The following is a 24884-nucleotide window of genomic DNA, read 5'->3' as shown; positions in this document are numbered from 1 at the left end:
CCGTTCGCTGCTGGGACACCGAGTCCCGATGCCTGCTCCCACTGCAGGTATCCCCAGAGCCTCCTGGTGCCTGCTCCCACTGCAGGTATCCCCAGGGCTGTCCAAAGTTCCCCACGAAGCGTCTGTATGTTTTGTGAGTTTCATAATCGAAAGGGATTAGTGCATTATTGATAGAGCCCTTCCAGCTAGATCCACTGTGCGGATACAATACTCCTACAGTCCCTGCCATGCCAAAGCTTTCCCTGCTGTGCTGCTGCAGTCCTTGCGGTGGTTTTTAACCTTGTCATGCCGCTGTAGACTGAAAAACTACAGCAGTCAGTGCTGGGATCCAGCAGCAGTCTGGGTTGTGCTCCAGCAGCAATTGCAATGGAAGCACTATTCACTACAACCAATAACGAAAGGCTAATTAAACAAGCATTTACAATGCAATAGGTCTCGCACTGACATTATTTTGAGCTATTGACATTGTAAATGGCATTGTTTTTTTGTTTTGTTTTTCTTTTGTAAAACATACATAAACTGCATTGTAATTTTATATGGCAATTTCAAAAAAAAAAGTAGTACTCTGTCTTATGTAACATTTCCAATATGCTGAGTTATACACGTATGATTGATTGTCTAAGTGTAATGTGTGTGTGATGACCCTACACTGGAATGAGTGGTGCTATATATGCATCTGAGAGAGAGTGCTATATATGCATCTGAACAAGAGAGGTTATGGAGACTTGGGCCCTGTTAAAGGGTGGTGGTGAAGGAATCTGTGGCGGAGATGGCCATTAGGGGGCACCTACAAACATTGTTGCACTGGGCGCCACCAGCTCTAAAGCCGGCCCTGGGCACCAGTTCCTAGGTGTAGGAGGGGCACCCCAATTGAGGTGGTCGTTTGCTGCAGAACCAGTGGGCGCATCGTCCTACTTGCTTGAGGGTTAATAGTGTTCTACAAAAGAGCACGACACTTTGCACCTGAAAACTTTGGAACTGACGTACACAGAGTTGCAGGCTTCTCTTCTAAGGGTTAAAGGGGGACCTCCCCCAACGCCATTCGGAAAAGTAATCTGGGATCAAAAGACATCCTTTACATTCGCATTGTCAGTGGATACTGTGAAACCGAAAGTATTTTCTACAGCCAGACGGAAGTTCACGTGGAAAAAAAGGACAAAGCCCCGCCAGACCAAGTGTGTCTTGCAGAGTATGTTACTCCGAGCTGCTACAAAAAGTCTCCAGGCACAAGGTGTGTCACTCACACTGCAGCCCAAGCGCCCCCGCCACACCCTGCCTTCCCTCAAAAATCAAGCTGTCCGTGGAGCAGGCGATGTGCTGGTGCCGACTTCCACCATGAACGGAATCTCGTGGGTCACTTCATCCTTGTTCAGACAATGTTAAATGGTAAGCCACCTGTAACCCCTATTTGTGGAGAACACACAAGGGTTAAACAAACGTGGTGCCTGGCACCGGGACCTGCGCCACAATGCACGGCGGCAGAGGCTGGCGTGACTGACGTTTGCTTTGGCAGACACTCATTCCTGTATTACAAGCGAACGACGGAAGAGTGTTAGGGTCGGTGGTGCGGAGGCACCTGATTGGCGCTGTCACACAGTTCAGAGTGAAGGGAACAGCTGGTGAGGAGGGGGCACAGGGGAGGCGCCAGGGGCTAGAGGCAAGTGGGAGCAGATGAGCACGGGCAGTGAGGAGGGTATGGGGTGGTTGGGGTGTTGAGGCTGCTGTGTAGAGCACAAGCGTAGGGGCACAGATGTGGCAGGGTAGAGCAAGGGTTGACGCGTACAAACACTTGAATAGCAGCACGTGAGAACGGAAGTTAAGGATATGTAGAGCCGCAAGGAAATCCAGGGGGCAGAGCTAACCACTTTGGCTTCTCAGCTGCAGAATTTGCCATGCCAGGGAGGGCAACATGCTGCCCTGTCAGTGAGTGGTATTGCTGGCGAAGGGAATTAAAAGCTGCGCTCCTTGCAACAAGGTAAGCTGCGTACTCCAGCCCATAGCCCTGTCTGAGTTGGGCTCAGCCGCTGCTTACCTGCCGGTTCCCTTCCTTCCGGTGCGACGCCTCGGACTCCACGGCGGCGGTGGACTGACTCATTCCACCTGATCACCTCCGGAGCGCAAGCGTCGACTGCACTCCCACTGCTCAGCTCCCCTTATAGACCCTGCTAACCAGGGAAATTCCCGTTTTCATAACGAAACTAACGTGAGCGGAGCCGAATAAACACGCTGCATACCTTTAACAAAGACTAGTGACGTCACAATTACACACCTCCTACAGATAAGAAAGTTCTTCAAGACAGCCGAAAAGCTGACTATCCAGTCCGATCGGCCGGACGAAAGGAGAATGGGCGGCAACCCAAAAGCCTCAGTTCCAATCGGAGCCCACCGTTTTACATAAACCATGACGCCAGCCAATAACAAGCATTGGAAATGCAATAGGTCTCGCAGCATTAGAGTTAGTGCTTTTAGAATTGTTTATGGGTTTTTTTTGTAAATCTTTAGCATTTTTGTTTCCTGTAGCCAATGCTAAAGAATTAAAAAAAAAAAAAGCCATAAACATTTCTAAAAGCTCTGAAATGCAGTCTGAAATGCTGGATATATATTCAGTACAGATACACTATATTGTTAATGAAGACATAGGATATAATATGTTGTACTGTATACACACAATTAGATGGGAACGTGCTGTGTGTGTCAGCGATTGAAAGAGACTGCACTCAGAGTTGCTGTGCGCATCAGCGAAAAGATTGCAGAGTAGACACGCAATACTTGTACTAAAGTGTTGTGCAATTGTACTGTAGGCACGCAATTTAAAATCCAGCTAAACGCGTCAGCAGAGTTGCTGTGCGCATCAGCGAGTGAACTGTAAACTAGACACGCAGTTTTAAAATCAAGATGTGCGTATCAGCGAAAAGATTGCAGGGTAGACGACCAAATACTTGTACAAAAGTGCTCTGCGTGTCAGCGAAAGAACGTAAAAGTCTGCACTGGGCACTGCTGTGCGAGTCTGCAAGAAAGCATGGAGCTGCTGTGCGCATCAGTGAGTAAACTGTAAAGTAGGCACGCAATTTAAAATCCAACTGTGCGCGTCAGCGCCGCGGAGTTGCTGTGTGCATCAGCGAGTGAACTGTAACTTATACACACAATTTTAAAATCAAGCTGTGCGTATCAGCGAAAGGATTGCAGGGTAGACATGCAAATACTTGCACAAATGTGCTGTGCGTGCCAGCGAATGAGCATTAAAGTGCACACAGCGTCGCTGTGCGCGTGAGCGATAGAGCATGGAGCTGCTGTGTACATAAAATGGACACAAAGCTGGTGTGCACGTTAGTATTGGCACAAAGCTGTTGTACACGCTGTTGTCCGTCTGTAAAGGCTGCTGGGTGTGTCAGCCAAGGAGAATGAAGCTGGTTTGCGCGTCAAGGTTTCTAGGTGCGCAATCAAAGAGCAACGTCGGGTCAATGTGTTGCACGTTGCGTTCCAATGACGAATTTCTGGAATGCCACAGTTATATGGAGAAGTCCTAAAGTTCACAGAGGAAAGCACAGTGCCAGCACGAGGACGGGCAGTCACGAGCAGGTAGTTAAAGAAATAACATGGAACCACCCGGACAGCGGTAAAGTTAACAAGTGAAAGCGGGATGTAAGTAGGGGGGAGGAGAAGTCTGGGCAGGCAGGATGACTCAGGGGAGGGGGCGGAGCGGGGCAGAGCGGCATGTGGGTGTGAAGAAGCCGGGCCTTTGAAGTGAAGCTAAGCTTCACTTCAAAGGTGTCGGAGGAATGCGGGCGGCTGTGCACGCGCTTTTAAGCTCAATGCACATGCGCATTGAGCTTAAAAGTCACGGGCACTGCAAGGAATCGCCACGATTCCTTGCAAGTTGGATAAAGAGTGGATAAGCCCCCATAGTCTCGCAAGCTCGATGCGCATGCGCATCGACAGGCGAGACCTAAAAATGAGGGTTAAAGCTTCAAGTCCCCTTCTGAAAACTCCTCATGTACAATATCTCTCGCAGAGAGAGCAGCGCATGCACACTGCAACGCTAGGCGAGACCTAAAAATGGGCAGCATCAAGGAAACTCTCTACAGTTTTAGTATGGCGTGAATACTGGCAAAACATAGCAAGTTAACTATAGACAGACCTAAATAGAAGTAGCGATTTAATGAGCAAGCCGGCGCTGCATGGCCTCTGAGAACAAACGGGAGTGATTTTACACACACTACAGGACAAATGCCAATATGAGAAGGCTTCTCACCACAGCCAACTTGCTTTGGATTGCAACCAGCGATGTCCTAGAGCCAAAGTAATGCAACATCTGGCATATATCAACAAAAAGTTACATATCAGACAAGAGCGTTTAATTTAAGCACATCAGTAATGAAAATAAAGACAGTATACCAAGTTTTGGTGGGTCAAAAGAAACTAACCAAAAAAGATGTGGTGGCTATAAAAAGCTGGGCAGGCACAAGAGTCTTAGGCTCACCTAATCCTGACAAAGCCTATAGGTCTCACCTTTGATATGTACTGGTTTTACAAAAGTCTTTTGGTGATATTGTACAGCATAGGCCAAAAAAAACCACAAAAAAAAGGGTGCAATGACATGACTGCCACTGGGCGCACACTTGCCTCATCACACATACAGATAGATGCATGTGTCACCCAGGTGCGCACACCTAAAAACATTTTTTTTTAAAATAAACACTAAATGTCTTCTTTTTCTTTTTACCAATGCAAGATGGAGAAGTACATTTAAAAAATGAGATTGGAGTCTCGTGAAGGCGTAATTTTAGGGCAATGGGGCTAGAATAAAATGAAAAAGGTCAGTTGTGGGGAGGCAGGAAAAGCAGCACAGAAGGAAGAGAGCAAAATGGGTATGAGGGGAGAAGCACACAAATCAGAGCAACAGAGAGTGGGGGTAACGAAGGTTTACGGGGAGAAGAGTGCAAGCAGCACGAGGGACACAGCAACACGGAGCGTGTGAAGGGAAGCCCCAGGGGGAAAGAACTGGTAAACCCATGAACACTTATGGAGTTTTTAACCAAAAAGAAGAAAGAAAGAAAACTGTAATTCCCTAAAATTGAGCATTTGAAGAGTATAAGTCAGCCAATCAAATCAAAGGGATGGAAAAGAGGATAAACTCTAACAGAGGGACCAAAAGAAGAACAAGCATTTACAATGCAATGGTTTTGCCTTTGTTAAAGTTAGAGCTATTGGCATTGCTCTTGACATTATTTTTATTTATGTTTTTTTTTAACATAAATAAATGGCATTGTCATTTACAATGCCACTACCTTTATCTCTCGCAAATGACACACACAAACACACACAGAGCCCCCCCACACAGAGCCCCCCACACACACAGCCACACAGAGCCCCCCACACACACAGCCACACAGAGCCCCCCACACACACAGCCACACAAAGCTCCCCACACACACAGCCACACAGAGCCCTCCACACACCCACACAGAGCCTCCACACACACCCACACAGCAAAAGCAGGCAACAGGGGCACACAGAGGCACAAGCAGGCAACAGGGGCACACGGAGGCACAAGCAGGCAACAGGGGCACACGGAGGCACAAGCAGGCAACAGGGGCACACGGAGGCACAAGCAGGCAACAGGGGCACGAAAACGGAGGCACAAGCAGGCAACAGGGGCACACGGAGGCACAAGCAGGCAACAGGGGCACACGGAGGCACAAGCAGGCGACAGGGGCACACGGAGGCACAAGCAGGCGACAGGGGCACACGGAGGCACAAGCAGGCGACAGGGGCACGAAAACTGAGGCACAAGCAGGCGACAGGGGCACGAAAACGGAGGCACAAGGAGTGGGCAGGGTAGGAGAGGACATGATGCGAGAGGACAGGCTGCGAGAGGGCAGGCTGGGAGAGGGCAGGCTGGGAGAGGACAGGGCAGTAAGGGGGAAGGACTGGGGGTGGGCAGTAAGATAAGATTGGGACAGGGGAAACAAGGTAGTGGGGGTGGTGCAGTAGGACTGGGAGTGGCGGCAGCCGGGACGGAATGGGGGTGGCTTGGTGCTGCATAGGTAGGGACCTGTGGCAGTCAGTATTAGCGTCCACCCCACCCCTCCCCCCAGAATAGGCCTTGGGTGTGAGACAGGCTCCCAGCCTGCCCGCGGGAGACAAGTCACTGCGGCTGTAATGTGAGCCACACACCTGGCAGGCAAACAAACACCAGGCCAGACCTGCAGAGCTATCAGAGGGCGGGGAGGGGTCACTACATCAACCCCCTCCCCACCCAACCCCAGTTTGAAAAAAAAAAACATGACAGGCTGCCTGGGTTATCAGAGGGGGCGGGGAGGTACCTCTACATCTCCCAAGCCCCCCCCCCCCGCCAAGTTTACACCACACATGCCCGGGATGTCTGGGTGATCACAGGGGGCTGATCACTACGCCCCCATCCCTACACGCACAGTTTACCATTCTCCACTCCCGCAGGAGCCACTTCCGTACATTGTCACCACAACAATACACCTGGGAAGTGAGGCCACGCCCACCCTGGTGCCCTGGTGCGTGCAGGCCCGGGTGGGGCGCAGTGCCACGTTCATTACAGCTCAATGAAGCATCACCGGCGGGACTGGGCACCCCCGGGATCACCACAGCCTGGCAGGGACCCCTCCTCCGAGGGCACCCCTGCCGAGGAGGCAGGGGCGGGCAGGTAGAGTGCACCGCGTGGAGCGGGAGGGCACAGAAGGAGGGGCAAGGGGAGGTGTGTGTAAAGAAGGGGGGGGGAGCAGGGACTCAAAAAAGTAAAGAAAACATGGTGAAGAGAAAATTACTACAGTGGGTAAAGAAGGCGGAAGCAGGTGGTGAAGGGGGGCTGGCCGGGGTAAGGAAGGATTAAGAAAACAATTTAGGAATTATGGAAAGAAAGGCGAAAGAATGAGAACGCAGAAAGGGGGGGGGCTAAGGAGCGTCGGGAGGAACTAAAAGCAGAAGACATAGGAGCAGAGGGGGTAGTAAGGGAAAATAAAAAGAAGGAGTGGATCTAGCAGACAGAGTAAAGGAACGAGTCAGAGGAGACGGTTCAAGGAGGGGTAAAGGGGTGTGAGCTTGGAGGGGATGGGTCGAGGTCAGACATTGGGTTAGGAGAGTACAGAAGATATAACCACAATGAGGGTGTAAGAGGTGGGTGTAAAGTGTGCTTCATAAGTTGACTGATTGAATGCTGGGGATAGAAAAGAAGCGTATCAAAGGGGTGAGTGTGAGTAATATTGTAGGGGCAGGGAGGAGTAAAGGTAACATTTGTAAAGCACATGTTCACCCCTGGGTATCTTGGCGCTGCCTAACAGATGCTTATTCTAATCCCACTCAACGGCGCTCATTGTAAGAATGTATTTGTATTTAGTATACCACTGACATCACTGCGGGGATTCGAAGCACTTTATATAGGCAGGTATGAAAAAAACACCAGGTGCAAGTCGACCATGAGTTGACTTAAGACATTGAAAGCACGTTTCCAATACATGGTCTTATACGAACACACGGGATTTGAGTTCAGTGATGTGTGTGTTGAGCAGTGAGGGCGGTGCAGTGTCTGATGAATTATAGAGGATGTATCGACATTGGGCGGCTGATGAGCCGAGCTGCCCCGCACGGATTTCAGCCTGTGGCCATGGGGTCTAACACAGATCCCCGCAGTCGGTACACGCATGACTTCGCCGAGCCATCAACCACGTGGGGGGGGGGGTTTAGAAGAAAGCATTAAAAAAAGGGTGATTGGATCGAGGGGGGGGGGGCAGCAGAAAGGGGGGTGGGGTGCAGACGGCTGGGCAGAGGAAGAAGAGACGGGAGGGAGGAGAGGTGAGAGGTGCTGCAGTGGAAGGAAGCACGAAGAGAGATAGTTATTAGCCGTTGGGGGGAATGACGGAGCTAAGAGAAGGGGATAGGGGAAGTCACAGTAATGACTGAAGGCGAGGAGTGACTGCCCTGGCATGAGAGGGGCAGTGTTAACCCCAGTTCACCCCATACCACCCAGGCTGGCCAGCATTCATTTAGTCACTGCTTCTTGCACAGCGCGGCGCCTCACCTCACGACCGCCTCGCAGCACTTTATTTCTATTCGTTTTGCTCGTGGTATTTATAGCGCCCAGGGGTACCACTTCTTAGAAGCATAGCAACGCCCGTGGCTTCTAGGTGCTGTACAAGAGATCTTCGATAGGTTTTCAAAAGAGGAACAGTGGAGGGGGAAACGATCGAGAAATGTTCAGGACTCAACAGCAGCCCCATCCATTTCTGAAAACGCACGCCTTCTCCCTTTCTCACATCACGCAGCTTTCCTCGCGCTGCCTGTAACTCCTCTCCGCGCTATCCTGTGCGTCCCCCCGCCCCATCCTGTACCTTTCACCCTGCTGCCCCAACCCTCTTCTGCTGCATCTTTCCCTGCTATGTTCACTCAGCCATTCTCACATATATGGCACTCAGCACCAGTCCAACACAAGTGGCAAGCGCCTTGAAGCAGCTGCCTTCCGGGAGCGTAAGGTACACCAAACAACTCCTCTACCAGAGAAAAGCACATTGAGGCTGTCTGCAAAGAGGCACATGGAGTAAGCACTATGCAGTCATACAAGTGGCAGAAAGTGCTATAAACATGCTGATAATACACGATACATAACTCCGACGAGCACACAAAAGCGCCATGAAGCAGCTTGTCACATGTTGCATTACAGAGAACCGATCTAGCTGGGCTCGACATCATGTTCGGAAGAAAGCATGTTTCCAGCCTAGGTCTCACATTTAACATGACAGCCTCATACGTTCATGCATCTTGCTCTTTCCTGCCGGGACTTGCCAAACAGAAGCGCTGCAGTGCTTGTCTTGTCACGAAAAGCAATGGACGTCTTCTGGGTGCCGTCAATGCCGGACCAGATTCGGGGGCGTTCCCGAGAATCGGCTTTCGGCTGACGTAGCGTGACGTAGCCAAAAGGGAAAAATTCTCGGGAACGCCCCCGAATCTGGTCCGAGATTGACGGACAGAGCCTTCTCCCAATGGCTAGCCTCCATTTATGGAGCTAGTCAATGGGAGCAGGGGGCGAGTCCCTGTTCCCCACTGTAAGACATAAGATTTTGCTAGCGTATGCGTACTTCGTACGCATTTTGCTAGGCAAAACCTAAAAATACAAATTAACACAGGTCAACGGACAAGAAGCAAGTTTGATAAACCATGTTGATACAGATTACATAAGTTTACAAATCTTCTAATTAAGATACGTAAAACTAAAACAGCAAAATTCTTCAATCCATGAAGAGATAAATCTTTGTCTCTTTTCCAGTGTCCTCACTGTCTATCTAAATTGTTTTATCTCTCCATTCCCACTACTGTAAATCCACTGTAGTTCTTGCTACTGTATTATTACCACTTCACTACATATACTGATGGGACGGTGAGGAGTGGCCATGACTCAGTAAGTGTCAAGAAGTCTAACCCGTCGCTCAAAGGCGAGGAAAAAAAAAGCTCACTTCTCTAGTCTGAACCGTATATCTGGTTATATGCTATTTATTTTCATGTGTACAAGTTGAAAACAAAAGGGATTTAACCAGAACAAGAGCACAAGCAGTGACATACAATAATTTTAATGCGCTTAGTGGGCATGGTTCCAGTGAATTTTTACTTCCATTTAAGTTGGTATACTGAGTTGTAATATTTTGGTAAAATTCGGTTTGAATTCGGCACCTTAGTAAGAATATGGCACGATTTGTGTTAGACTTGACAAATATACAAACTAGTGTGATAAAATAACAAACCAAATGAGAAGATCAGTCTTGCCATTTATTCCCCATACTCTCAAATGTCCTTCCAGCAGAAAGGTTGGTCTTAGGATTACTCAATATCTCTCCTTGAAAAGTGTATTCACCATATCTAATCCTGCTTCCATGCACTCTACAGAGTTATCTCAAGTCTCGTATGACAACACTGTCATTATTAGTTTATTATTCTCCTCCATTACCCTTTCTGCCATATTCGGTACACTAAACAATTCAACCCAAAGTAATGGTCTTGCATTATCTGCTTAGTTCTCAATTGGTTTCCCTCAAACCTCTCCTCACTTTCCTTATGCCAAATTTAATCTTGACCCTCCCTCTTCTTGTGGACATTACCCTACATCTGGTTTTACACAATCTACCTTTCTACCTCTAGAACACTTTTCAATAAGCATTGCCTCATTCAGCTTCTCTTGATCATCTTTGTTAGATACGCATTTTCTTCAAGTTTCCATCAGTCTCATTTCCACACTCAAATCATCATCTGCCTGTTGGCCCTGCACCACTGGATATTAGTACATAAGCTTATGGTTCTAAACTAAATCCTTCTACTTTACAAAGTTGTTCAAACCTAATTTGTTCCCTGGCAAATGTGTTTACCTCTATATCCCCATAATTATTTGCCTCAGAATGCAGTCAGTTTGAGATGGTGTGGAGAATCAAGTATCTCCTCTAGAACCACTACAGTCCGATTCTCACAGTTCAATATTAAAAATATTAGCCTTTACCTCCCAATCTATGCTGCGGAGTCACTTATGTCTCCAAGTGACCTGGAAATGTTTCTCCCAGATTTCATTGTGATCTATGCCTCATATCACTCTTCAACCCCCCTACTACTGAATATCTACATGAGCATTAGTGCAGAGAGATAATGTTAGTTAGTGAATAACCATTGTCGAATTCATGTTATGTATTACCCTCTATAGGAGCAGTAATAGGGGTATACAGAGTCAAATTTCAGGAAATTAGTCTGATTGTACGTATCTCAATTACGGGTCATATGGCTCATTAAAATGAGGTTGCCTGACGTGAGAACAGCAGCCCTGATCTGTCACCCCATGGAAGTCATGTCAATTATGTTGTTTAAAGGCTACATCAGGGAGGGTGTTCAGAGAACATAGAGCCACTAGAATCAAGCTATCCTGGCTGATGAGGGGTGAAACCCTGAAACCGGTCCTAGGATGCTTGTTTCCGGTCCAGGGAGGACCTGGCTTGGCAGTTCGGGCTGGACTGTTGCCATGAGGCACAGAGTCAAGACTGATTTGCATATGGCCAGGACTAAACTGGGGTGGCATGGTGAGCAAAAGAATGATGGATTTAACCCAGATCTCTTGACTGGGGGTGAATGTTTTCATTTGTTCTGCATTCCGTCCATCAATTTTGTGTCTTTGCTTTCACTCTTCAGCCCCCCTACTACTGAATATCTAAATATGCATAAGTGCACAGAGATAATGTTCGTTAGTGAGTAACCATTGTCCAATTCATGTTATGTATTACCCTGTAAAGGAGCAGTAATAGGGGTATAGAGAGTCAAATTTCCGGAAATTCGTCTGATTGTACGTATCTCAATTACTGGCTATATGGCTCATTAAAACGAGGTTGCCTGACGTGAGAACAGCAGCCCTGATCTGTCATCCCTGTGAAGTCATGTCAATCATGTTGGTTAAAGGCTACATCAGGGAGGCTGTTCTGAGAACATAGAGCCTGAGGTGTAAGCAAAGTTTTGATAGAGGAGGCACTAGGGAGACAGTGATGGATGTTACTGCTATGGTTCTCTCACGGTTTAGGTGGGAGGAAGGACTACATTTGGGAACAGGTTAGGCAAATCTGACTCAATGGGCTTTTTGGGTGCTGAAGCCAAGCGACACCCTTGAGATAATGGACACACCAGCTTCTTCCTAATGGCTATATGTTATTTGCTGCTTAGAAGTTCAGGGAGACCAGATCTGTATGCTATGGTTTGCTTAGGAGCAGATTAGGGAAGACTACACAGAGTAGAGGAAACCAAAGCTACATGTTGTATGGACAGAGTCCATTGACATGACTCAATTAGTTTTTTAATCACACAAGTTGTGTGCCTGACAAAGTACTTGTCCTATTAGACTCTCCTCCCACAATCCCAGTCGGACCTTTAAACACAGAACAATAAATTCAGCAGTCAACCAACTTGAGGTGTGGAGATCCTGTTTAAATACACCATAGCCTACCCTTGTTGTATGAGTACCATGTAAACAATCCACATTAACATGGAAAGGTGTAAGAATGAATATGCGTCTGCGCTCGCTCCCATCCTTATGTGCTTAATTCTCACCCTCTCTAATGTGGTTCTCCAAGTAACGCCCCTTCAACCACTCCATCTATTTCTTTCTCTTCCATCTGCTACAAGAGCACATTATGTGGGGTGGGCAGGACTACCACTATCTCCTTTCTCCCGCAGTGACTCAACCCTGACATTACTGCTAGGCTAAAGGACGCTCTTGTTCCTTTTATGAACACACCATTCTCAGCTAGCAGCAGTTCTGCAGCTCAGTTGGCAAGACCTATATAGTCTCTCATCCATACTCTATCAAACATATCTCGTTCTGTTGTTATCTTGAATTCTCTCTCGCCTTCCCCCATTCTCTCCTTCCCCCTCCACTCATTATCTTGCCTACCGTCCTCTGTCCAAAATCTCCCGCTCCATCCTTTGTCCACCTCCACTACTGTCATATCAATCGTGTTTCTTTCATACTTCTCCCAGCTCAGCTACTCCTCTTTACTTTCCTCCTTTTCTATGCTTACCTCCACTGCACTCCTTGTTTTTTCATGCTGACAATACCAACTCTGGTTGAATGAGGATGAACTAGTCTTTTAGATGTTTATGCCAAATATCACTACCTCTGGTAAGAATTCCTCACATGGAGTCCCAATGGGCATGAAACCTTTCAGCGCTGCAATTTGAGCCAATATGCCACCATCTAAATTGGCGATATCAGGTAATGATTAGCTCAATGGCAATATTTCTGGAAGAGGAAATGTCGAACAGACAAGAACAATATACAACTAGACATTTGTCAATATTTGCATGTTATAGACAAATAGGTAATCAACAGGAGTGCAGGGTTTCCCAAGTGAAAATAGAACCTAAACCTTAAATTTGGGACAGTCTGCGACAAATAAGTAGGTTTAAAAAAAAACAACCAACCACATTTTTTCATTGATAAAGCACAGCCATCTAGAACAATGGTAGGGGCTGAGAAATGGTTCATTTGGGGGTTGTGTCGACAGCGTTTCGACCCCACCTTCAGTAGGGGGGTCTTTTCAGGACCTAGTATAAGAGGACACCTAAAGCATGATAATCAAGGGGGGGAAATTGACGAGAATACTATAGATTTTTTTATCATTTATAGCTTTCTCGTCAATTCCCTTCCTTGACATACTTACAGTTGACCCCTTTATTATCATCCTTTTAGGTGTCCTCGTATACTAGGTCCTGAAGACACCCACTACTGAAAGTGGGGTAGAAACGCTATAGACAACCCCAAAACGATCCATTTCTCAGCCCCTACCATTGTTCTGAATGGTGCTTTATCAAAGAAAAAATGTGGTCGTTTTTAGGTCTCGCTTAGCGACGCAGCGCATGAGCTGCCCGCTTGCGAGATCTATTGTTGTCGGTTTTGCTTCGGAAGCGGGGTAGAAGCTTCACCCATGCTTTTCATTGACGCGCGTCAAAAATGCTCACTTTTGATTGCAAGGGAGGCATGTTTGTTCCCTTCCTGTCTCCTGTTTGCCGTGCCTGCCCAGACAGGAGATGTGTACAGTCTCTTTTGCTCTTGGCGTTTCAGGCATTGTATCAGTGTGTGAGGCACAACGCACGCATGTGGCTCTCTCGCTCCTTCTCAGTGGGTCACCAACTCCCACAGAGACAGCTTGTTTCCGAGGGTATTCCTGATCTTGTTAATTTGTTCTGTCAGTTTCCTTCTGTTTTCATCTTTCATTCTCCTTCTCTACTTGCGTCTTTTCACTAATCTTTGTTTGCTTACTCACTTGATATCTGGGCCGCATTTGTTCATCACGATCTCCATTATCATCTTCCACATTTCTACCATCTTTATCACTTTATGTAGTACTACGGGTGTATCAGCACTTCAGTCTTTTTTAATAGTACAGGTCATACATGGTTCCTTTAATTGGGAACTTGAGACTGCACACCGGCATTTATTCTGTGTTAATAGGCATGCGCGTGTACGCAAACCTCGGTTACATCGTTGCCACTTTTGGAACGGCCGCTTGAACTTCGTGTTTACACTAGTTGTTGAATTCACATATTTCACCGTTCCTCTCGAACTTTAGGTAAGTAAGGCTTGTCGCCTTAGCGCTCATCGTATTTTATTCACTACTTCTCCGCACTGTTCCTTTATTGTGTTGTTGATCCTGACAGGACACTGCCCGACTACACGGGTTGGCCTCGGGGTGTGCTCGGTTTACTTAGTTTGAATAAAGTTTGTCTTGTTGTGATTTGGTGCTCATAAACACGACTTGCGTCGGTGAGACACATTTCTATTTTTCTAACACTTTTGGTGATTTCTTTAGACTCTGGTTAGTCTTTATGGACATTTATTCTCCGTTTATCTATTTACAGTATTTCTGTTTGTACAAGTGTCCGGTTGAGATGACACGGTGCTGCGTCTTGTCGCATGTCTTAGGTAGATGCATTTTGTATATCAGTCACCCGTGACATGAAGAAGTTGGGTCTTTATACATGTAATGGCTGTTGCCTTTGGTATTACCGCACAGAAATGTTTATGCATGGTTCTTCCATACCATTCACTCAGTAGTGCAAACTGGGGTGGACTTCACATTTAACTCCGGACATCCACAAGATTGGTTTCAATGCTGCCTAGTCTTTATTCCAACCTGCTGAATCTTTTACTCATTCATCAAAATTAGATTTTATCTGTTTTCTCTTCGTGCCTCTGTGTTTCAGACTCTCCTTCACTCCTTTTACAAACGTTCTATCTCTCGTGCTGTAGGTCAATACCTGATGTTGAAAAAAATAGGTACTAGTCCCCAAGAACAAGTGCACTTATAATTGGGGCAGATCACTAAGAATAAAGCACATAAAACAAGCATTTGCAATGCAATAGGTCTTGCATTACAGTTTGGGCTATTGGCATTGTAAATGACAATGCCTTTTATTCATTTGTTTAAAAAACCTGCAAGCGGTGCATAAACACGCACTTTGTACGTATAATCCTTGCGTACAAGAAGCAAGGCTGGCAGTAAAAGAGACTGCCAGCCTTGCTTCTCATAAGCAAGGATTATAAGTACAAAGTGCTTGTTTACGCACAGCTTGTATCACGATTCGCTCTCTGTGCCCTCGTGCCCACCACCAGGGGGCCGAATTGTGGGGCGCTCCAGTGTTCTAATATGCTTCCTGACACTCCCTTGGATGCATATCTTGACTTCCAGCCATTTGGACACTATTTGGGAATTGACATCCATTCTCAATCCATGTCGGGTTTTGTGAAAGCCAGCCTGCTTAGACTTAAAGCCAGCCTACTCATGCGTGAAACTCCATTACCCAGAATTCCCTGCTCACTGCTTTGTCTCCACCCCTGCAGGCCACGGATGGGTGGAGGAATTCAGCTCACCTGTGGCTGGCTGCTTCTAGCCTGCTCACACCAGCTGCATGTGATTACTGTGAGCTCTTTTAAGCCCCAGCTCCATTCAGGCAAAGGTTGGTCATTGTAGCTGTTTACCGGTGAGACCAATCCTTGGCTCCCGAGTTCCCTGAGCTTTTGCTATTCTTGTTTCCTGAGCTTTCATTATGCCTTGTTCCTGACCTGCTGCTGTTTTCCCTGTTCCTGAATTAGCACTGCCTGCAGTGCTACCCTGACCCCATAGCCTTATTATTCCTTGTTCCTGTACTGCAGCAGTTTCACTTCTCCTGAATTAGCACTGCTTGCAGTGCTACCTTGTTTCCTGAGTTCCTGAGCTATAGCTATTCCCTGTACCTGAATTAGCACTGCCTGCAGTGCTACCTTGTTTTCTGAGTTCCTGAGCTATAGTTATTCTTTGTTCCTGGGCTTAGCTATTTCTTGTTCCTGATTTGCACTGCTTGCAGTGCTCTCTTGACTCCTTCTTTCCTGAGCTGTAGCTATGTCCTGTTTCCTTGAACCAGTATTGCCTGCAGTGCTACCTTGACTCCTAAGCTCTAGTATTTTCCCTGTTCCTGAACTAGTATTGCCTGCAGCGCTACCTTGACTCCTAAGCTCTAGTAATTTCCCTGTTCCTGAACTAGTATTGCCTGCAGTGCTGCCTTGACTCCTGAGCCTTAGCTCACTTATTGTTCCTGCCCCAGCACTGCCTTCTATGCTACTTTGTTTTCTTGATTCCTTAACCTGCACTATTCTAGTATACCCTTGTAGCCTCCCCTTCTGTGTATCCGTTTCCAGTCCCTGCCTTGCTTCCCATTTCCTTGGTTCCAGTTCTAGTTTGCTGCCTTTCTATTCTGCTGTCTCACTTCTGTTACCTTGTATGTTTGTTACCTGCTTTCTGCCAAGTGTGCCCTGTCATTTCCTTCCTTTCCTGTTAAGCACTCCTCCTTGCTAGCTCCTTGTCTATTGTGCTTGTGTTTAGTTCTACCCCTTTGCTGTTACTGCCTTGCGCGTTCCTGTTTGATCGCCATGATCCATGGGCTCAGCTGACTACCTAGGTGGTGTTTCTTGTTCACTGTAAGTTTTGTCTTTGAGTTACATTTATAACATCACAATAGGTATAAGCTCCACAGACCCTGCCTTTGCATGCATATCCTACATGTGGGTATTTGCAGTCAGTATCTGTAACAGCAATTGCGGGTAAGAAACTTACTGAGCTTCAGTCTTACCATGTGGAGCTCCTGAGTGCTTTACCCCACACCCCCCTTTATTGTTAATGTTGTATTATATATATATATATGTCTTGTACGTCCGTCCTGGGTGTAGTTAGTCTGAATGCTAAATTGCCTTGTGAGTGCCCTTCCTTTCTGAGTCTTACCCCTCTTGTTCACTTGTACAGGCTTCCCCATTGGATCCCTTTTTCTCCTCTGACTCCCTGTATGATCCTGGGCAGCACTGTACTCCTCCTTTCTGTGTACGTCTTCTACCCAGTTCCAAGTCCTTGTCCAAGTCCCTGACTATGTTCCCCACATAGTCCCGGACAGTCCCTGACAGCTTGCAGATTGTCAAACGCATAAATAAATAGCAAATGCGAGACCTATTACATTGCAAATGCTTGCTGTATTTTTTTAAACCTACTTATGTGTCACAAACTTAAGTTTTAGGTTCTATGTTCACTTGGTACTCCCTGCACTCCTGTTGATTGAATTGATTACCTATTTGTCTATAAAATGCAAATATTGACAAATATCCAGTTGTATATGGTTCTAGTCTGTTCGACATCTCCTCTTCCAGAGATATTGACCTACTCATTACCAGATATTGTATTACATAGTCCACAGGAACCACTGTTCCTTGTTATATGCCCTTCTATTCTCAATACAGACATTGTTTCCAACAAAGGCACACCCCATATAGAGTTGAGCTACAGAGCAACCGCACTTCCATTATGACAGAACACCATGAAAGACATGTCACTCCTCCAGGTTGATCCGGCCTTCTGTGTTTCCTTTCCCTTGAAGTACCAGCACCACAAGGAGAGCAGCCAATTTAACACAAAACAACTTGCATCAATTTCTGGAGCATAACCAAATGACTTCCTGTGAGATCTGTGACTGTACACTTTACAATAACTCTGCTTATGCCTCACTATCAAAGGGCAACTCTTTACTCACAAGCTCTTAGTTGTCAGAACACCTACTATACAACAATTGGCAGCATCATATGCCACAAGAAACCTGCTTGGCCAAGTGCCCACAATGCTCCAAACAAACTATCAAGAATTCTGCTTGCTGCCATCTGCAGAACTCCTGATATTTGCTGCCCATTAAATTGTTAAGCAAATTTTTTATACAATCCATCATTTAAATTAGTATAATCTACTACCTTATCGTCCACATTCCAACATGACTTAAACCTAACCAATGTGAATCCAAACCACATAGAATATTAAGAGATTGCGGTCATTCTGCTCTGCTAATACCCTACAACTGTATAGTAGGCTTGGATTCCGTACGCACTTTAAGGCTGTACAAACCATGGCAATTTACTGCACTCTGCACAATACAATAATCCAGCATGCTCATGACTACTGTAACAGCCTCAATGTGGGTCTCAGAGTACACCTGCCCTGTGGCAGCATAGTTTAACTTTGCAGCCAATTAACTCTGCATCATCTGCCATACCAACAACCAGCGTCCCACCACAAGCAAATGACAGACTGGCTATCTGCCAGTTATAAGGTGAAGCAGTGCTTTAAATGGGCAGGTACTGAGTCCCAGCACTGCTGCAGAACATTTCGTTAAAGGAACTGCACTTCTCAGGAGTGTATAGGTACTTTGAACAGTGAGTACCAGCCCTTCTGTATTTACATTTAAAATAATGAAGATTAAACATATTACTTTACGGACAAATGGCAATTCAGAGCCTACCTGAAAGTAATATGCAGACAAATAGTGAAATATTTTATTTATTAGATACAAATGTACACAAAAAGTGAAATATTTTATTTATGATATACAAAACTATTACACAGTCGTGCAAATGCCTTCCACCAACTTGATATTCAAAAGCAAAGGCATCAATTCCCAAGGCATTTTGGAGCAGAATAAATATGTAATGTGAATAACTATCTGGACATACGAGCAAGCCTTAAAGTAAGAACCCACGCCCTGTTATGAAGACCTACGGGAGATATTTAAACATGCAAAAAATATGGTTTGATGCTGTTCACAAGATTGAAAGTTTTGTTTGCCAATGCTGGTATTTTAAGAATACATTTTTCAAAATAATGAACTTTGCACCACTGCCCCTTTAATGTTCGAGACTTACAGCATAAGCGAGAGTAGTGTTCAACAATCAGCTGTAACAACGAGTAGACAGGTTATGTGTGGAGGAGCTGAGAGGCTCTTGACACGAGTTTCTAAGGACATGGACTGATAGAACTGTGTGTCGAGTAGAATAAAGGACTGACTGATGTGTAAAGCAAGGCTCAAGAATATGGAATAGGCTGGCAAATTATTTGCAGGAGGCAAAGAAGTTACTGCACTAAAAAAATGGGCTCGGTTGAGAGCAGAGTCCCGTTCACTGGGGGTGAACGGTAAAGAACACAGGCGGTGAGGCTGGTGACAAACTAGATTCCAGCGTTTAGACCTCAGCCACCGGTTTAAAGGGCTGCGAGCGCACAGAACTCACGGGTACTGCCACTGAAGGCTGGCACTACGTAATGCCCTGCATTCACTACAAGTAGAAGGGGTGTGAGCACCAATCAAAACAAGCGCAGCCCGCGCTGAGGATACAGAGGCGGCAGCCCCAATGGATGAGATGTGCTTGCTTCGGCGACAACAAGCACCAAACGGCGGAATGAGCCTTGGGACGTCGAAAACTGACCCTCGGGGGTCGGACAGAAGGCCATCGGTGTATTTACACGACGCTTAGAGGATAGCGCCTGACTGTGAGGGAGGGGACGAGGGCAGCTGGAGCGCTTGTTTACCTTCTCCGTTTCCCCTCCTCCCCCTGGAGACTCGGCTCGGTATCTGTGCAGTGTTGACACTGCCAAGGGGCGGGACCGAGGCCCAATCCAGAGCATCGGAGCCTGGTGAAGACACGACTCGGAGTCAGCACCAACCTCTGGCAGCCCCCAGAGACCGCGAGCTGACAGGCACACGGGCTTGAAATCATAGAGGGACAGGTGACCGTCGTGGCTTTTCGGCAGAATGCCGGATATGGACCGGATAAGTAGCATGCACCCAGGGGTGACAATTCGAACAAGTGCTTGTAGAGGCCCACCGTGTCGCACTAAACTCAAAAACGTTAATTTCTAGCCGTAACGAAGTAAAAACACCCCCATGCATATAGGAATACAGTTCCAGAACTCCACAATATAAGGCTTCGCACGGATCACCAGAGTAAAGGGGGGAGAGTAGAGTGAAGAGCGTAAATGGGTGGGAGAGCATCATCGTAAACAGCATCACGACCCTGTGGCACATCGTGGTGCCCCCGCTCCAGAGACAACCCTGCCGACAAGTTAGAGGTGCTGACTGCTTAGCAGGAGGCAAGTGTGGCGATGGCGGGGGGGGGGGGCTACTACAAGGTGCGGGGCTACGTCTACTAAGAAAATAAGAACTGTGGATAAACAATCGAAACACCGTAAAGGGATGTTTGGAGGCCGAAATGTAAATAATGGGTCACCAAGACACAGTGGTGATCAAACTGCGTTAAGGGACAAAGGTCATCCAGAGGAAGAAATTGAAGCGGCGTGCCCTTAGCACATTTGTAGTTATGGGTGGAGGTCAGGGGGCAGATGAGCAACCGGCGGTACACTTCGGGGACAGGGGTCGACACGCAGGAAAAGGATGGGCAGGAGAGCTTACGGTAAAGGAAGAGGTGGAAGGGGGAGTGTCCGGTACACGTGGTGACAACATAAAGGGGGCGGGGGCGCATGAGGAACAGAGACAGGGAGCCAAAAGTGCTTAGAAACACACAAGCAGTAGGTGCTATTGGGAAGGGGTAGCTGATGACTGCTAGTGATGGAGGTCGTTCCACGAGGGAAGGGCATGTTAGATTCTTTATGAATCCAAGCAAGTGATATTGGACCGTTAGCTTACTCATAGTTGTTCAAGTGGATTTGCAAGGGCAGCGTGCGAGACGTAGTTCAAAGGGCAGGGCTTTAAAAAGGAGGTATTTTTCCTCAGGTACAGAGGAACTGCACTTCATTTTGAGAGGGAGAGTACCGGCACTTCTAAGCAGTGGTGCAACTTTTAAGTGGCGAGTACCGCCGCATCTCGCAAGACAGCTGGTACCCTGGCATTGGTTATCTGCACTTCTATTTTCCAAGTTCAAGCACTAGGGGAACTGGTAGATAGATGTGTGATAGGGTGGTACGTCATATTTTGATTACCGCAATGGTGACAGGTGGCACTGTTGTTGACAGATACGAGTTTATCATAATTAAAGTAGAAACGGCAGCCCAAATAAACATAGGCACAGAGAGCTTTCAAGAGGCATGTGGTTGGCAGGGGGTTGTTATGATGAAGCTAGCTTGCAGGTCAAAAGCAGAGCGACACTGGCGTTTAAGGGTGGTGCACCAAGCACAGGGAGCTTGTCATGCAGGGAGGCGAGGGAGCAGGTGGCCCACATGCATAGTGACACCAGTATGAGGTCGTATACTAGACGGCCGTGAAGTAAGAAAAGGGAAAACATGAGCTGCCAATGGACCAGCCGACCCAGTAGCAGGGTGGTAGTCAGATGACGCACACAGAAAGGTGGCAGGTGTATCACAAGGTGCTGTCGAGTAACAGGGTGGCTGTCAGGTGACATTTGGGCTTTCAGGCTGTCTGCTGGACTGCAGGGAAGGGCATGGTGGGAGAACTCCGAATAACACGCACCCCTCCCCTTCGACCTCTCCCCAGCTCACCGTGCTCTGCTGCTCCAGGCCCAGCCCCTCCTCTCGACTCTGATAATAATATCACAAGATGGCGGCGAGGGGTCCCGGCCCTCGGGAGTCCCGGGAGCCCGGCCAGGCGGCCCCGCGGCCCCTCCTCCGCCCCCCCGCCCGCGGCGGGTGTCTTGTTGCCGTTCACGCTCCCAGTCCCGCGCGCCACCGGGAAGTCCGACAGGCGCCAGGCCCGCAAAGCTTCGTTGCACGACACGCTCCGCACACGTCACAGAGGCAGCGAAGCGGTGGCGCGCGAGCCCGAACCCAGCTGCTGCCCTCGCGCCCCCATCCTTCAGCCAGCGCGAGCCTGAGCAGCGCAAGCGGAGCCCACAATACCCCGCGGCCCCAGCAGCTTCACTCCGCAGCGCCACCGTGCGGACTCAAGAGCTGGCAAAACAAGGACGTAGGCGAAAGCACTAAGGCGAGCTTAGTCCTTCCTCTGTGCCTGGTACATCAGGCTGTAAACTTCTAAATTTAAAGGCGCAGCTAGCGCAGGCGCAAAAAGTCGAGCGTCCTAATTGGCGGTCATATTATGGTCAGGCAGAGGGACGCTGTCACTTGCTCATGCTTAGCATGCAAGCCTAGGAGTAGCCGTTGATTTTAAACAAGACATTTTACACATACTCAGTTGGGACACTGCCTCTTTTTGTACTCTATATTGATATCCCTTCGTAAGTCACCATAGGAGGCCATTTTGCAGAACTTATTCTGTTCTTGAAACTCGGCTACACTCCAATGAAATTTGCCTTCGCTCTGTGTTATGCTATTTGGCGTCCAGTGAGACATGGGAAGCTGTAGCTCCAAATTAACCCAAGCTTCTCCTTATACCTAAATGTTTACGATGTTGTCATTAAAGACAGACATAAAGATATTTAGGCCTGCCAGAAAATTGAAAGGCATTATTTTCAAGATATATAAAGCATGTACATTTTCACTCGCAGGCTCATTAGGGGAAACACTACGCCCGCATTCATTTGAATACAACTTCCATAACTTCACATTTCAATGTAGTCTAGTTCAAGCCCTTGTAACGAGCAGGAAATAATTTCATTCGAAAACGGCCAGGTTTGATTACGTGAACCTGAGCGAGCGGTAGTGTCGAGAGCCATCGAATGACAGGAACCGTATTTTGTTTTATCTGCCCACTTAACCTGGACCAAAATAGTTGTAGAGACATGTATTTATGCCAGAAAGGCGGTGATGTTTATGAGTTTACCAGCGCGGGTTGAGATGACCTCACTTGTGCTGCAGTAAGATGGCGGCGCCCATGTAGAGTGTACTTCCACTTCCGGGTCAGTGATTCTCAGAGTTCGGATGGTCGTTGAGCTGACCGGCTGCTGTCAAGAGTGGTGAGTGATGCTCGGGGGTGCATACTCCTGTGGGTCAGGAATGACAGAATGGGAAGGTGGACATGTAACTTCCTGCACCGTATGTCCGTATACAATCTTCCTCCCCCGGGCACTTTGTGCATCATCCGTGTGTTATTTCGTAGCATAGATCCACCCACGTGTGTGTGAATAATGTCATCATTTATGGGTTTAAACTATATATTTGGTAACCCAACACCTACAAGTGTTTGACTCGGCTCCCCTGAACATTGTTTTAACAGCCACAGGTTCACATCTGCATGCTTCTCCATCAACGATGACAGCCCTCTCCCTATCTGAGCTCGTTAACATGACGTGCGACCTTTCTGACAGTCTAGAGCCCAAGGGGGTGTACATGTTAAGCGTGCGTTAATGGGCCAGTTTCTTTGAAGTATAGATTTAATGGTCACAGCCAGTGCAATTGCCTGTCTATGCCTTCCATTCCTTGGCACTGGATGTACAATAGATACACGCTTGTGTGCCTATTTGCACCCGTCGCTGTAGGCAGGGGTCTCCAACCTTTTCTGTAGTAAGAGCTACTTATGTTCAATGAAGATCCTACTGAGTTACACCTGTTATTTGAGATGTAGCAGTTTCCACAATGGAAATATTAGATTCCATTAGTTGCCACCATATGCAAAGATTGCCTGCAGTGATCACTGGAGTGTATCAATCAAGGTTGCTAGTAGTATTGTAAACATGGTTCCTCAATGTGGAATGCCTCTACGTGGGTAATATATAACCGCCATGGGTGCAAGCCTTTGGCACCAAGTTAATAATATTTCGGTTACAAAAACATAAAAGTACATAAATACAACCAACACAAATACATAATTAAAATGTTCATTAAAAATGACTACTAAAACAGGTCAGCATGGTATAAAATATGTTGATAATACAAATCATCAATATACGAAAGCCTAGAATCCTACTCTACAGCGCTTGTCTTGCTAGACCTGCTAGCCTAGAGTGGGTGTTACTAAAATGCGCTGGCTGTGTTTGGAGTAAAAACCGAAAGTCTGATACCTTGACATCTAGTTTAAATAGAAATTAGGCTTTTACTGCGTACAAATAACAACATGTTATTTTCAAATCACAAAAAATCCATAGAGGAACTCTCAGGAATCTTCATGGGCAAATATGTCCCTTATTGCCACATATTATCTGGGGAGCAAAAATAAATATAGAGTCCCTCACTGGGTCATATAAATGTAATCATAAAACCTTTTTCATACACATCAAACAGGAAAGCGATACCTAGAAACAGCACAGGCAATAGGTTGATGTGTGTTCTATTTCAAAATTCTGAGAGTCGTTTGGCAACACAAGGTTGCTAGTTCCTGCATATCTGAACCAGCTATTTAGACCTGTGTTTTTGACAAGCTGGACAGATAAAAGGAACATGGGCTTCAGTTTCCTCTACTGCACCACAGGATGGACGCTTCTTATTCATGTCCCGCTCTCCAATTTTTAGTAAAAGAACACAGTGGAAGCGATCCATTCCTACATTGAATATATAATTTTCTGGCTATAGCTGGCTATATTTCATCTAAAACCCCTTCTGGACTATAGGTATCTTTGATCCCAATTAATCTATCTGTCAAAGTACCCAGGGGTGCACTCCTCCACAATGAAGAAAGCTTGTGGCCATTAAAGTACTTCACAAGGTCCTACCACGACGTTAAAGGACAGGCTACTGCCGGATCACGCCATAGACCCATTTTGCCAGTGCTAGTTAGGGTATCCCTAATGTAAGAGAACCATGATAGCCTTTTGCCCCAGGTAGCCCTAGTATCTCCTCCTATGCAAGTCTATAAAATGTCAACTCTGGAGTAGCCCTGATTCTTTTCCAGAAGAGGAGGGATCTATGACCAATTCCCTCGGAGATAGGCTGACTTCTACATCTTGGCAAAGCAGGACTAATGGAGCACTGGGGAAGGCTCACTGCCTGATGAAAGTGTTCTCAATCAGCTCAATGTCTTTTATCAGGTTTATGCCCCCATAGCTCTGCCCCATAGAAATATTAGTAATAAACCTCTCCAACATCATTTAATTTTTTCGCTCAGATATCAGCTGTAAGTCAATTTTGAAAATGTAAGCACTTTTTCTCCACACCTCAGCTTATGAAACCTAGACACGTGCTTTTCAGTTTCGGTACACC

The 24884-nt window shown here is 46.9% G+C and overlaps 2 protein-coding genes across 4 annotated transcripts in view; one reads left to right on the top strand and one right to left on the bottom strand.

The window, feature by feature from the left end:
- Positions 1-21471, bottom strand: part of ASH1L (ASH1 like histone lysine methyltransferase) — a 709056-nt gene extending 687585 nt beyond the window's left edge. For both annotated transcript variants that reach the window (XM_078670708.1, XM_078670709.1), the window contains exon 1: positions 21336-21471. The gene's annotated coding sequence lies outside the window, so the exon portion shown is untranslated. The remainder of the gene's footprint in view (positions 1-21335) is intronic.
- DAP3 (death associated protein 3) overlaps positions 19592-24884 on the top strand; it is a 104109-nt gene continuing 98816 nt past the window's right edge. The window contains exon 1 of one of the 2 annotated variants that reach the window (XM_078670711.1): positions 19592-19610. The gene's annotated coding sequence lies outside the window, so the exon portion shown is untranslated. Of the gene's footprint in view, positions 19611-22011; positions 22706-24884 lie in introns of those variants that run through there. The other variant, XM_078670710.1, reaches the window with a different exon arrangement.

The sequence above is a fragment of the Lissotriton helveticus genome, chromosome 12 (assembly GCF_964261635.1).
Source record: "Lissotriton helveticus chromosome 12, aLisHel1.1, whole genome shotgun sequence".
Classification (NCBI taxonomy): Eukaryota; Metazoa; Chordata; class Amphibia; order Caudata; family Salamandridae; genus Lissotriton; species Lissotriton helveticus.
The sequence above is the reverse complement of the archived record's forward strand: the minus strand, read 5'-3'. Positions and strand labels throughout refer to the sequence as shown.